The following is a 15,843-nucleotide window of genomic DNA, read 5'->3' as shown; positions in this document are numbered from 1 at the left end:
AGGATTTATTCCCTGGACACAAGGCTGGTTCAACACTCATAAAACAATCAATGTGATTCATCATCTCAGCAAGAGAAAAACCAAGAACCATAGGATCCTCTCATTAGATGCAGAGAAAGCATTTGACAAAATACAGCATCCATTCCTGAACAAAACTCTTCAGAGTGTAGGGATAGAGGGAACATTCCTCAACATCTTGAAAGCCATCTATGAAAAGCCCACGGCAAATATCATTCTCAATGGGGAAGCACTGGGAGCCTTTCCCCTAAGATCAGGAACAAGACAGGGATGTCCACTCTCACCACTGCTATTCAACATAGTACTGGAAGTCCTAGCCTCAGCAATCAGACAACAAAAAGACATTAAAGGCATTCAAATTGGCAAAGAAGAAGTCAAATTCTCCCTCTTTGCTGATGACATGATACTCTACATAGAAAACCCAAAAGCCTCCACTCCAAGATTGCTAGAACTCATACAGCAATTCGGTAGCGTGGCAGGATACAAAATCAATGCCCAGAAATCAGTGGCATTTCTATACAGTAACAATGAGACTGAAGAAAGAGAAATTAAGGAGGTAATCCAATTTACAATTGCACCCAAAAGTATAAGATACCTAGGAATAAACCTAACCAAAGAGCTAAAGGATCTATACCCTAAAAATTATAGAACACTTCTGAAAGAAATTGAGGAAGACACAAAGAGATGGAAAAATATTCCATGCTCATGGATTGGCAGAATTAATATTGTGAAAATGTCAATGTTACCCAGGGCAATTGACACGTTTAATGCAATCCCTATCAAAATACCATGGACTTTCTTCAGAGAGTTAGAACACATTATTTTAAGATTTGTGTGGAATCAGAAAAGACCCCGAATAGCCAGGGGAATTTTAAAAAAGAAAACCTTAGCTGGGGGCATCACAATGCCAGATTTCAGGTTGTACTACAAAGCTGTGGTCATCAAGACAGTGTGGTACTGGCACAAAAACAGACACATAGATCAATGGAACAGAATAGAGAACCCAGAAGTGGACCCTGAACTTTATGGTCAACTAATATTCGATAAAGGAGGAAAGACTATCCATTGGAAAAAAGACAGTCTCTTCAATAAATGGTGCTGGGAAAATTGACATCCACATGCAGAAGAATGAAACTAGACCACTCTCTTTCACCATACACAAAGATCAACTCAAAATGGATGAAAGATCTAAATGTGAGACAAGATTCCATCAAAATCCTAGAGGAGAACACAGGCAACACCCTTTTTGAACTCGGCCACAGTAACTTCTTGCAAGGTACATCCACGAAGGCAAAAGGAACAAAAGCAAAAATGAACTATTGGGACTTCATCAAGATAAGAAGCTTTTGCACAGCAAAGGATACAGTCTACAAAACTAAAAGACAACCTACAGAATGGAAGAAGATATTTGCAAATGATGTATCAGATAAAGGGCTTGTTTCCAAGATCTATAAAGAACTTTTTAAACTCAACACCAAAGAAACAAACAATCCAATCATGAAATGGGCAAGAGACTTGAAGAGAAATCTCACAGAGGAAGACATAGACATGGCCAACACGCACATGAGAAAATGCTCTGCATCACTTGCCTCAGGGAAATACAAATCAAGACCACAATAAGATACCACCTCACACCAGTGAGAATGGGGAAAATTAACAAGGCAGGAAACCACAAATGTTGGAGAGGATACGCAGAAAAGGGAACCCTCTTGCCCTGTTGGTGGGAATGTGAACTGGTGCAGCCACTCTGGAAAACTGTGTGGAGGTTCCTCAAAGAGTTAGAAATAGACCTGCCCTACAACCCAGCAATTGCACTGTTGGGGATTTACCCCAAAGATTCAAATGCAATGAAACGCCAGGACACCTGCACCGCGATGTTTCTAGCAGCAATGTCCACAATAGCCAAACTGTGGAAGGAGCCTCGGTGTCCATCAAAAGATGAATGGATAAAGAAGATGTGGTTTATGTATCCAATGAAATATTACTGAGCGATTAGAAATGACAAATACCCACCATTTGCTTCCACGTGGATGGAACTGGAGGGTATTATGCTGAGTGAATTAAGTCAATGGGAGAAGGACAAACATTATATGGTCTCATTCATTTGGGGAATATAAATAATAGTGAAAGGGAATAGAAGGTAAGGGAGAAGAAATGTGTGGAAAATATCAGAAAGGGAGACAGAACATAAAGACTACTAACTCTGGGAAATGAACTAGGGGTGGTTGAAGGGGAGGGGGGCGAGGTGTGGGGGTGAATGGGTGATGGGCACTGAGGGGGGCACTTGATGGGATGAGCACTGGGTGTTATTCTGTATGTTGGTAAATTGAACACCAATAAAAAATAAATTTATTAAAAAAAAGAAAAAAATTTCTATGTTAGGGTCATACTTGTTTTGAAGATTCATCCACATAATTTTTGAATTATTACTCAGGAATGTTCTAAATTCCCTTATTTTATGAGGTTTTTTTTGTCTCTCTTTTTAAACTATTTTTAAGATTATTTTTTGATTAACCAATATTTTACAATTGTTACCAGTTAAATCCATCTTTTTTTTCCTTTTATGCTTTTGTACTATTTTGTTGTCATACTCAGAAAGGTTCTCATCCTGAGACTATGAAAATATTTCTGTTGGCTTCCAGTTTTGTTTACGGTCTCATTGTTACATCATTCCATATGGATTTAAGCGTTTATTTAGTATGATATGAAGTAAACCTCCCCTCTAATTTTTGTCACATGGTTAACCAGTTGTTCATGTAATAATTACTAATTCATTACCCATCAGTTTTAAATGTATCTTTAATCATTTTGTTATTGCAAAAGTTTTTGTTACTGTGCTTTCTGCTTTGTTCTATTGGTCTGTTTATTTTGATCTTAACTGTACTGCCTTAGTAAGTACAGTTTTAAGACATTTTAATATGTAGCAATGCAAGTCCCTGTTGTCATTCTTATTTTTTAATGTTGTCTTGGATATTCTCATCCATTTGTTTTTCTAAATTTTAGATCATTTTGTCCACTTCCAATAAAAATCTATTTTTCTGTGTAAAAAAAAAAAGAGAAAATTACTTAGATTTACCAGATTCATCCATGTGAAAACCTATTTATTTATTTATATATTTATATTTATATTTATTTATATTTATATTTATTTGTAGAGAGAAAGTATGCAGATGCAGGGAGGTGGGGTAGAGGGAGATTGAGAAGGAGAATAGACTCCCTGCTGAGTGCAGAGCTGGATGAAGGGATTGATCTTAAGACCCTGAGATCATGCCTTGCATGATCTTTTCTGTTGATGTGAGTCTAAGGGTTTTTTTTTAATTTTTATTTATTTATGATAGTCACAGAGAGAGAGAGAGAGAGAGAGGCAGAGACATAGGCAGAGGGAGAAGCAGGCTCCATGCACCGGGAGCCCGATGTGGGATTCGATCCGGGGTCTCTAGGATCGCGCCCTGGGCCAAAGGCAGGCGCCAAACCGCTGCGCCACCCAGGGATCCCAGTCTAAGGGTTTTTAATTTAGAAATTTCAAATAACCACTCTGGGATGATGCCATAGCTAGAAATGCTGTCAGGTAGACCAAGATGGCCAGTCTAATGATATGGAGCTGGCTTTTAGAAGTTGACTCATAAGACTCTTTCTTTTTTTTTTTTTAATTTTTTTTAATTTTTATTTATTTGTGATAGTCACAGAGAGAGAGAGAGAGAATGAGGCAGAGACACAGGCAGAGGGAGAAGCAGGCTCCATGCACCGGGAGCCCGATGTGGGATTCGATCCCGGGTCTCCAGGATCGCGCCCTGGGCCAAAGGCAAGCGCCAGACCGCTGCGCCACCCAGGGATCCTGACTCATAAGACTCTTAATGATAGGAAACAAACTGAAGGTTGCTGGATGGCAGGGGGTTGGGGTGATGGGGTAACTGGGTGATGGACTTTAAGGAGGGCATGTGATGTAATGAGCACTGGGTATTAAGACTGATGAATCACTGATCCGTACCTCTGAAACCAATAATACATTATATGGTAATTAACTGAATTTAAATAAAAATTTTTTAAAAAGAAGAAATTGACTCATAGTCATATTTTAGCACTAGTTTGGGTCAGTGTGACAGTAAAATAATTAGTTTTTTATGCCAAATAAATACGAAAATATTCTTATATCTTAGCTCTTATTTGAGTTTCTAGAAATCTATACAAAGTAATCAGGATCTGTTCAGTAAGACCCTCCCTAGGAGCCAAGGCTGCAAATTATCATACTGGGTTTTATTGCCCCATCTTCCTCACTGCTTCCACCTTCATCTCCCATATCTCCATGTCGGCTTGGTATACAACGTGTGGTTGGAAGAAGCAAAAGAGCTTATTAGGGGCGCTGCTTTGGAATATAATATGAGAGTTTCAAGGAAGAGGATTCATGATAATTTAAAAATAGAATACTCTCAAAGTATTATTACTTGATAACTAGGCTATATATAAATGAATATCTATACACATTATGCATAATTGCCTAATTACCTTTAAAAGTATCTTGCCTAAAAATAAAAAATAAAAAAAAAATAAAAGTATCTTGCCTAATTACCTTTAAAGTATAGGGATTTCCTACATCATATATAATACAGTTACTGAGCAATAAATTTTCAAAAGTAATTGTCTTTTAGTTACATTGTTTTGATACCTTTAGTAGCTCTAAATACCTCAACCTTGCAATACGAAGAGTAACCCCAGCCCTGGAACAGTCTCCCTTCATGTGATTTCATTGTGCTATATATTCTAGACATGGAAAGAAGTAAAGGTCTTTGGAGAACCAGGCAATATTTAAGACGTCTAAATGAGCCATTTTTTGTTATCTATGTCCTCTACTCATAGACTCTCTGCATTTTGAACAATCGTTCTCCTGAAGTGCTAGGAATATGTTGTTCTATCACCTTGTCAATGGTCCAAACTCAAATATGTGCAACTTTCCTCCTATTCTATTTCTCATTTATTAATATTGTCCTTCCCTCCCCATTTTTTCTTTCTCTCTCTCTCTCTCTTCTCCCCCCTTCCTCCATCTCTCTTTTTCTCTTCTTTGCTTCCCTCCCTCCCCCAAGTCCCATCATCCCCTAGATCTTTTTCTCTCAGGCACTTGCTCTCAATCAGGCAGCATACACAGAATTCACAGAGCCGATCTTAAGGAGTATTTGTGGGTTGATAGGCTTAGCAACCCAATGCATGTTAGCAGTATTCAAGAAACAGCTCTTTTATCCTGGTGCATCCCTTCCTTGTTAGAATAATTCCAAAGTACAATTTTCCTTTAGAGAGTGACTCTAATTAATCCCACCCCTTCTCAAACCTGCCAACAAAAACTCACCATCCCCAAAACATTTCTATGAGCAGAGGCACATATTTATTGGCACAAAAAAGCAAACTTCATCTCCAAATATGACTGCAGCACCACTGAGAGATTCCAGTTCTGCCTCATCAATCTACAGATGGAGTGAACATATTAACTTCCTGCATAACCCTACAGTCTACTCTTCAAACCAAAGGAAGATCTTTCATAGACGCACTCAGATACTTTTCAGTGAGAAACTAATCCCCTTAATTATAAGGGAGAAAAGGGTACTCAATGATAAGATAACTCAGCTAGTTGGAAAGAATGTTGTAAAGGCAAAACTCAAAAACAAGAAGAAAACGCCCATCTGGAAATGATGTTTTGATATTGAGTCAATTAACGGTCAATTCTCATTTCTGCCCATACCAGATTTGAGAATCTCAGAGAGAAGATACATAAAATTGATTTAACGTCTGTAACATGCATACTACCATAGGGCTTCAAGTGCTCTTTTTTAATGCCAAATAATTATTGCAGTCAGTCCATGCATTTGTCTGCACACTAAACATATGTGTTGTATGTTGCTATTTAACTATTCAATGTGGTTTGTTCATTTTTTGTTCTTATATGTCTATGTAATATGGATAAGACTTTGTCCCTGTGTAGTCCATAAATCCCTGATGAGTGTGTTTGAGAAATAACCATTGAGATAACCTGAATTGAATTGGGGGGAGGGGACAATAACATCGATAATCTCCAGCTCATCCATATTTGGCATTTTGATGGGTGTTTGTATTTCCATTTCAATAGGGATCTGTCTGGGTTATTAGGACTTTGCATAATTTCAAATAATGAAGTCACACTGGAAAGAGGTGATTTTGAAGAAAATGGAAAGCAACCCAGTTTATATTCAGGCTGAGGACTGAAGCAAGGCACCAAGCCCAGACTTAGGGGCTTTTGACAATTACAAGCTGAATGACTCATACCTTTCCTAGGAAATGGAAGAATGAATCACAAAGCTGTTTTAAAAGACCTCTCCTGACCACTGAGCATGCATCAGGGTGGGGGGTGGCAAGAAGGTAGGAGGAGAGGTTCACACACCTGAACATTGCCTCCTTTCCAACTTCCCTGAGCAGTACGCTAAATTAGAAAAAGGAAGAGTTAAAGCAAATATAATAACATCAACAAACGAATTGGAAGAAAAAAAAAACATGGCTTTGTTCCCTATTCCAATCACTTAGAGAGGAATTTAAAGATTTGCTTCTGATAAGCCTTCATGCCATAACTAAGAGTTAACTCATTCACTGACCCCACACCTATCAATCACTTACCACACACAGACAAGCAAATTCTTCTGAAAACCACTGCTAGATTAATGTTAAGAGGCACTGCTTTCAGCATGTCACTCCCCTACAAGGACATCCATTTGCCCATAGGATAAAGTCAAAGCTAATCAACCTGGCATTCCAGGTCTTCCATCAATGGACTTCACCCTATCTATTCATCCTAACCCCCATTAATTCCCAACATGATCGCTGGCCCCAATTCTGTCAAACTGGCCCCCCTTAAAATCACATACCACATTCTTGCCTCCATACCTTCATTCATTCTATTTCCTTATATCTAAACTGCTTTCTTTCCTCTTTCTCCACCATTCAAAACCCCACATTTCCTTCTTTCAAAGCTCTAAGTTCACCTTTTCCATAAGAGCTGCCCTGTCTGACCCCATCCTTCGGTGACCATTTCCTTACTTGAAATGCCTACCGCATGAATGTGTATATCTATACCAAATACTTCCATGTACCTTAATGTCCTCACTATATGGCTAGTTTCCACAATTAGATTCTAAGCAAACAACGAAGGATCTTTTTGTCATCATCAATATCACTTGACACAGTACCCAAGATACATATGTATCTTCAGATTAATAATCATTTAATAGAAGGCTGTTTTTTAAGTCAATGTAGGATTCACTTGACATGAAACTGTTCACTTGTCAGAACTTTCTTTCCTCTACATAGTTATATGGCATTTTTAAATGCCCAGATCCATTTACTTGCTCATTCTCCTTTTACTTTCTTTTTTAAAAGAGCATGTTCTTTATGTTCTATTTTTAGACCTCTGGTTTTTAGTATACCACTGAAGGCATGAACAACCATCAGGTCTTAAATGCTCCAACCAAGGTATCACAATTTAACCTTTACATATATCTGTAGTTCAGTAACTTAGACTGATGAAAGAGGAAGATCTGTCCCACCAGGAGGCCTCATGGAAAAGATGCTGTTCTTTAGAATTGGGTTTCACAGGAAGAATCACTTTCTCTCCCACTTGGATATAAGCTTTCCTCAGAGCCTGGAGGATGATTTCATGACTCAAAACAGATGGATTTTTCCCCCTTTTATGTATTATTCTTTACTTAGGTAAAGCACAGCTGCTTTAGTTCCTTTTTTTTAATCCAAGGATTTTCTAAGTCACACACTTTCTTTTTTGTCTCTTCTGGGTATTTGGAATTCTAGTCAGAGGGAATAATTCTTTGACAGTCTTAAAACTAAATCCATTCATTTTCTCATCCCCTTTAGACAGAGTGCCACAGGAAAATGTAAAAATTTTAGGGCAGTAAGTTGACATGGCAGACAGAGATCATGATGGAATGATTTTTAAGGGCAGGAAAACTTACTGGAAACTCCTCAGCTTAAGTCTGATCTACTTGTCCATGCCAAAATTCTACTAGATAATGCATTGTCCTTTCTGAGTATCCTCCTATAAAATGTAAGTGTCCCTGAGAACAATAACAAATGAGTCATTATACTATAGTTTAGACTAGTTTATCAAATTTCCCTCTTAACTGATAACTACCTGTGCATTGAGAGAACGGAATTTGCAATAGTATGTTCTCCTAATTAGCCACTCTGGAAATCTCAGAATCAGCTTGAATTGGCTATATTAGTCTTATCTTCCACATCTCTCAAGAATACATCATTTGCAATATTCAATCTATGAATTGTTTTAATCATGTGACTCTATGCCTTTGTCCGTCCTATTTACTCCTCGATCAATTCCCTCTTATACCATCATCATACCTTTTTGTCACAGCTAGCTCATGCACCACATCCTGCAAGAAACAATCTCTGCATATTTCACCTGGCAACATGCCTCATCCATCCTTAATCTATGAGTTCAAATACTACCACTTCTATGAAGCACTCTGCCTTTTCCAGACAGCTGTGAGTACTCTTTTCCCCTAGGTTCCCACACTGTATCTTGAACTCCACCCTAATATGTCATTAGCAAAATTATCTTATTGTGTGCCTGTCCCCATAAGACTGAGTTCTTCAATAGCATGGACAAGACTTCATTCATTTTTTTTAAGATTTTATTTATGTATTTATTTATTTTTATTTATTTGAGAGAGAGAGAGAGAAAGAGTAAGAGAGCATAAGCAGGGGGAGGGGCAGAGGAGCCTGCCTCAGGGCTTAATCCAAGGATCCTAGGATCATGACCTGAGTCAAAGTCAAATGCTTAACTGACTGAGCAACACTGGTGCCCCTAGACTTCGTTCATTTTTATTTCTCAGCCTGTTTTCCCCCAAAATATTCAATATTTGCTGAATGAATAAATCACAGGATTAGCCTAAATGAAAAATTTTACAGGGTCTGAATTCACTTATACAGGTATTATATGGTTCTTTCGTCTTAAACCATGATGACTACCTAACCACAAACATGTATTTTATTAGGGTAAAAGAACAGAGCAGTTAGCCATGTATGGAAACAAAATAAAATTGGTATTCTGCTATACTGACAATCAGTTCCTAAATATATTTCTCATATTTGGCTTTTAAAGTCCCACTAGGCCATCCTTTTTTTACCTTAACTTCAAGAGTTAAAAGAACCAGATGGAGAGCAGTGATTGTGAGATCAAACTCATTCATTTGTTAAATATTTATCAAATGTCTCCCATGCACAAAATCTAAAACAGTGAACAAAACAGACATAATCCCTCCCTGCTCTCCTGAAACTTACCATCTAGTGGGGAAAAAAGATAATAGAGATAGATAATATCATTTAATGATATGTTTATACAGAAAAAATCATCAGGCTAGGAGGATAAAAAGTAATGGATAAAGACTTGGCTATTTTTAGACAGGCATTTTTGAGATATTTGAAAACAAAATCTTAAGGTAGAGAGTGAGTAATGCCACTATCAGGAGAAAGAGGGACACAGTCAACAAGTGCAAAATCCAGGATAGAGGAAAAACTTGAGGTAACGTAGCAACAGCTAAGAAATCAGAGTGGCTGAAATACCATGAGCCAGGAAGATTCTGGTTAAGAGATGAGGTCAGAAATGTAGCAGGGATCTAGATCATACAGAATCTTGTAAGTCTTTGTAAGGTCTTTGAACTTTGTCCTAGGAATGATAGGAAGTCATTTAAAAGTTTTAAGTGGAAAATTATATGGTATAATTTATGTATCTTTAGAAGATATCTTAGTCACCTCAGGCTGCCATAACAAAGTACCAAAGATTGGGTGGCTTAAACAACAAAAATTTATTTTTCACATTTCTGTAGACTGAAAATCCAAGATCAAGGAGCCAACAGGCTGGATGTCTATGAGAGCACAGTCCTTAGATTTCAGACAGGCACCTTTTTTGCTGTGTCCTCACATGGTCTTTCCTCTGTACATGAGGAGACGGCAAGAAGAAGCAAGATCTCTTGTGTCTCTTCTTATAAAGGCACTAATCCCATTGTATGGGCCTCACCTTCATGATTTCTTCTAAACCTAATTATCTCTCAAATTACTTATCTCCAAATACCCTCACATTGGAAGCTAGGACTTCAACATGAATTTTAGGGGGACATAATTCAGTTAATAACTGAAAGTTCAGCCTGAATGTTGCATGGAAAATAGACTATCAAGGCACAAGAGCAGAAACAAGAAAACTAACCAGAAATCTTTGCAGTAATGAAAGTGAGAGAGGATGGTGGCTTGGACCTGGGTAGAAGTGTTGTTAGTAGTGAAAGGTGGTGACATTTTAGACACATTATGAAGATAGAGCTCACAGGACTTGGTAATAATCTGTACATGGGTTATGGAGAGAAAATAATAAAGAATGACTCCAAAGATTCTGGCCTGGACAATAGGGGAATGGTGGTTCCATTTACTCTAGTGAGAAACACTGGGAAAAGAGTTTGGGTGGAAGAGGGTAGAATGAAGAGCTCAATTTTGAGCATGTTAGGTTTAAGCTGCCAAGTAATCAGTGGGATATATCATTCTGTAGCTCATGGAATGGGTCTATGATGAAGATATAAATTTGGGAGCCATTATCATGTAGATGATACTTAATGCCAAGGAATGACATCACCAATGGAACAACGTAGCTAGAGAAGAAAAGAGGACTAAGGATTGAGTCCTGGAGTACTCCAACATTTTAAAATGTGGGAGTAGAGGAGAGTCCAGAAAATAAGACAGATGGAACAGCTCGAGGCAACAAAAATAAAAAAAGACAGAGTAATGTAGCTTACTGGAAGCCAAGTGAATAAACAATATCAACTTGGAAGGAGTGATCATCTGTGCCAATACTGCTGAGAGGTCAGGTAAATGACAGCTGAAAATTGACATTGGGGTTAAAAACAGAAGTCTTATGCCCTTTATTAATAACAGTTGTCAGAATGTAAATGAACTTGATGAACAGTAGCCACCTTCAGAGAGAATTTAAATGGAAATAAGATAAAACTGCAGATTAGAAAAGAGGATTTTATCCTGACAATAGTTTATGGAACGTTAAACATTAGCACTGCAAGGTTGTCTCAAAAGCCTTCTCTAGAAATCTATAAAACATGATAGATAATGATTTAGGGCTGCTGGTGGGAGAATTATTCAAAGGTAATCCTGCAGGGAGGTGTAGGCTAGATGGTCGACAGATCATTTTCAGCTTTCAGAAACTTCTATCTTTTATGCAAACCAGTGGTTTTTACAGAGGTGCTAATTAAGACTGTAGTTCACCTTTATAGATCTCTTTGTTCATGGAAAAGTTCATGAGGCTTACTCCACATTTAACAAAAAAAGGGGAGGTTCAGTGTTAGAAGAAAATGAAAGATTGGGAGTGGTGTGCAGAGAAAGAAGAGAATTAATGAAAATACTGAGGAATATATTCCTGGTAATTGCTCATAATGAGATGTCAGATGTAGAGTGGACTATTTTGACTCCTACCTATAGTAAATATATTGCAATTTTTTGGTCCAGGGATGATAACAAAATAAATAAAATTTTATAATGAAGGTAAAAAATCAGGCAGCCCTGGTGGCCTAGCGGTTTAGCACCGCCTTCAGCCCCAGGGCGTGATCCTGGAGACTGGGGATTGAGTCCCACATCGGGCTCCCTACAGGGAGCCTGCTTCTCCCTCTGCCTGTGTCTCTGCCTCTCTCTCTCTCTCTCTCTCTCTGTGTGTGTGTGTGTGTGTGTGTGTCTGTCATGAATAAATAAAATCTTTAAAAAAATAGAAAGTCAAGAATCTCTGTTATATGTGACTGACTGCTAGTAAAATCTATTGTTTGGGGACAATATAACATAGTTAGGGTTAGACATAGACCAGATTCCTTTATTCATATACAAAGAATGAAAGAAACCTGAGGTCTTAAAGTCACAGAATGTGTTTATAGTTGTATGTCTTCTTGCTAAAAGACAAAATACCAGAATTACTCAAATAAAAGTTGTTTAAATAAATGCCCATCATTTTCTGAAAATTTGACTGCTATTTTTTGCTGGTGAAATGAGTTTCCCTTAATTGAAAATTTTCTGTACAGATCATATTTTTCACTCAAGCATAATTCTGTTCAGAAAAAAAAATACTCTGCCATATTCATCTGTTTTTGTAAGCAAAATGAAACTTTAAGGAGGTTTTCTTAAGGAAAGCATCTAGATTTATGTGAGTCTCCTATGAAATCTTAGGTTCTGTTTAAATGATTTGTCTAACAACAAATGTAAACAATTACCAAAGATGTATTTAAAAAAAAGTTAAATGTTACTACACACCTATTGGAATGGCTAAGAGCCAAAAAACTGACAACACCAAACACTGGTGATGATGTGGAACAACAGGGACTCTGATTACCAGTGGGAATGCAAAAATGTTATAGTCACTTTGGAAAACAGTTTGGTAGTTTCTTGCAAATCTAAACATAGGCTTATCATATGATCCAGTTCCTTTACATTTACTCAAATGAATTGAAAACATGTCCACATAAAACTTGCACATGAATGTTTAAAGCAGCTTTAAATTTTTCATAATTGCCAAAACCTGGAGATAACTGAGATGTTCTTCAGTAGGTGAATGGATAAACTGTTATACATCCATTCAAAAGAATAATATTCAGTGATAAAAAGAAATTAGCTATCAATCCATAAAAAGACATGGAGGAATTTTAAATGTATATTCCTAAGTTAAAGAAGCCAATATAAAAGGGCCACATACTGTATGCTTCCAACTAAAAGACATTCTGAAAGAAGGCAAATCGATGGAGATAGGAAAAAGATCAGTGGTATTACCAGGGATAAGAGGGTGGGAGAGAGAAATAGGTGGATCCCAGAGGATTTTTAGGGCAGTGAAAATATTCTGTATGATACTATAATCATAGATACATATCACTATACATTTGTCAAAACTCATAGAATGTACAACACCAACAGTGAACCCTAATGTAAACTGTGGTCTTCAATTAATTATAATGTAAATATTGGCTCATCATTGTAACAAACATACCATATTAATGCAAGATATTAATAATAGGAGAAACTGTGAAGGAGGAAGAGTATGGGAGTTTGTGGAAACTCGGTACTATACAATTTTTTTTATTTAAATTTATTTTTTATTGGTGTTCAATTTGCCAACATATAGAATACCCAGTGCTCATCCCGTCAAGTGTCCACCTCAGTGCCCATCACCCAGTCACCCCCACCCCCCACCCACCTCCCCTTCCACCACCCCTAGTTCGTTTCCCAGAGTTAGAGGAGTCTCTCATGTTCTGTCTCCCTTTCTGATATTTCCCACTCATTTTTCTCCTTTCCCTTTTATTCCCTTTCACTATTTTTTATATCCCCCAAATGAATGAGACCATATAATGTTTGTCCTTCTCCCATTGACTTATTTCACTCAGCATAATACCCTCTAGTTCCATCCACATTGAAGCAAATGGTGGGTATTTGTCGTTTCTAATGGCTGAGTAATATTCCATTGTATACATAGACCACATCTTCTTTATCCATTCATCTTTCAATGGACACCGAGGCTCCTTCCACAGTTTGGCTATTGTGGACATTGCTGCTATAAACATCGGGGTGCAGGTGTCCTGGCATTTCATTGCATCTGTATTTTGGGGGTAAATCCCCAGCAGTGCAATTGCTGGGTCATAGGGCAGATCTATTTTTAACTCTTTGAGGAACCTCCACACAGTTTTCCAGAGTGGCTGCACCAGTTCACATTCCCACCAACAGTGCAGGAGGGTTCCCCTTTCTCCGCATCCTCTCCAACATTTGTGGTTTCCTGCCTTGTTAATTTTCCCCATTCTCACTGGTGTGAGGTGGTATCTCATTGTGGTTTTGATTTGTATTTTTCTGTAAACCTTAAACTGTTCTAAAATATAAAGCATATTAATATTTTAAAAACCCCACAAACTTCTGAAACTGACTTAGTAAGGCATAGACAATCTGAATATACCTATAATAAAGGCATGAAATTATTAAATAAAAAAACCAGACAAAGTCCAGGTTCAATGGCTGCTCTGAATATTTTAAAAATTAATACCAATCCTTCACAAGATCTTCCAAAACTAGAACATTTCCTGCATCATCCTATAAGACTCTAATACCAAAACTAGACAAAATGACAAGAAAATTAACTGACCAATATCTCATACATATAGACACAAAAGTCCTCAACAAAATATGAAGAAAGCAAATCCGGAAATACACATATTGTGTTGAGTTTTTAATTCCAAATTCTAATTTTCATTGCTCAATATAGGAAAGCAATTTTTTATGGTTTAATAACCTTTTGTACTACAATCTTGCTATAACTGTTTATTAGTTCCAGGAGTTTTGTTAATCTTTTGGATATTCTACATAGACAATCATTTCATCTCCAAACAATAACAGTTTTTTTTTAAGATTTTATTTATTCATGAGAGACACAGAGAGAGAAGCAGAGACATAGGCAGAGGGAGAAGCAGGCTACCTTTGGGAGTGCGATGCAGGACTCCATCCCAGGACTCCATAATCATGACCTGAACCAAAGGCAGATGCTCAACCACTGAGCCACCCAGGCACCCCACAAAAACAGTTTTATTTCTTCCTTCACAATCTATAAATACGCCTTCTATTTCCTTTTCTTGTTTTATTGCATTAGCAAGGATTTCCAGGACAATGTTGACAGACAGTGATGAGAACTGACAACGTTGTCTTGCTCCTAATATTAGCAGGAAAGCATCTAGCTTCTCATTGTGAAATGTGATATTAGCTGAAAGCTTTTTGTAGATGTTCTTTATCAAGTTCGGGAAGATTCTATTTCTGAGTTTTTATCATGAATAGTTGTGGAATATTGTCAGTGCTTTTTCTATTATCTATTGGTATCATATGATTTGGCTTCTTTAGTCTGTTAATGTGATGGAGTTCAGCAGTTGATTTTCAAATGTCAAACCAGGTTGCATGTTTAGAATAAATTTCACTTACTCATGGTGTGAAATTTTTAACATGTTGTTCGATTTCATTTCTTAATATTTTTGTATTTATGTTCATAAAATATATTGGTGTCCAATTTTCCTTTCCTGTAATGACTTTGTCTGATTTTGGTATTACTATGAGAAATATCTCATAGAATGAATCAGGAATATTCCATCTGTTACCTTCTAGTTGATATTTTTCTCCAATAAGTTTTTTCTGCCTAGATTTAATTTGCTCTTTTTACAGTTTCCTAAAGTAGAATCTTATTTAGATATTTCCTCTTTTCTAATACATGCATTCAATGCTACAAATTTCCCTCGAAGCATTGTTTGTACTGCATCCCTCAAATCTGATAAGTTGAATTTTCATTTAACTCAAACTATTTTTAAATTTCTCTTGAGATTTCCTTGACCCATAGGTTATTTAGAAGTGTTCTGTTTAACCTCCAGATCTGATGTTTTCCAATTATCTTTATATTATTGATTTAATTTCTTTGTGGTCAGAGAACATATCTTTTATAATTCATAAGCGTTTAAATTTGTTGTGTTTTATGGCCCAAACTGCGGTTTATCTTGGTGGATGCTCTGTGAGCTTCAATAGAACATTTATTCTGCTGCAGTTAGATGAAATATTCCATAAACATCAATTATATCCAGTTGACTGAGGATGTTGTTCAATTCAACTATGTCCTTACTGGTTTTCTGCTGGCTGAATCTGTCAAGTACTGGTAGACAGGTACTGAAGTCTCCAACTACAATAGTGGATTAATTTATTTGTCCTTGCTATTCTATTGGGTTTTGCCTCCACAAA

The sequence above is a fragment of the Canis lupus genome, chromosome X, assembly GCF_003254725.2.
Source record: "Canis lupus dingo isolate Sandy chromosome X, ASM325472v2, whole genome shotgun sequence".
Taxonomy (NCBI): domain Eukaryota; kingdom Metazoa; phylum Chordata; class Mammalia; order Carnivora; family Canidae; genus Canis; species Canis lupus.
Note: the sequence above shows the minus strand (reverse complement) of the source record.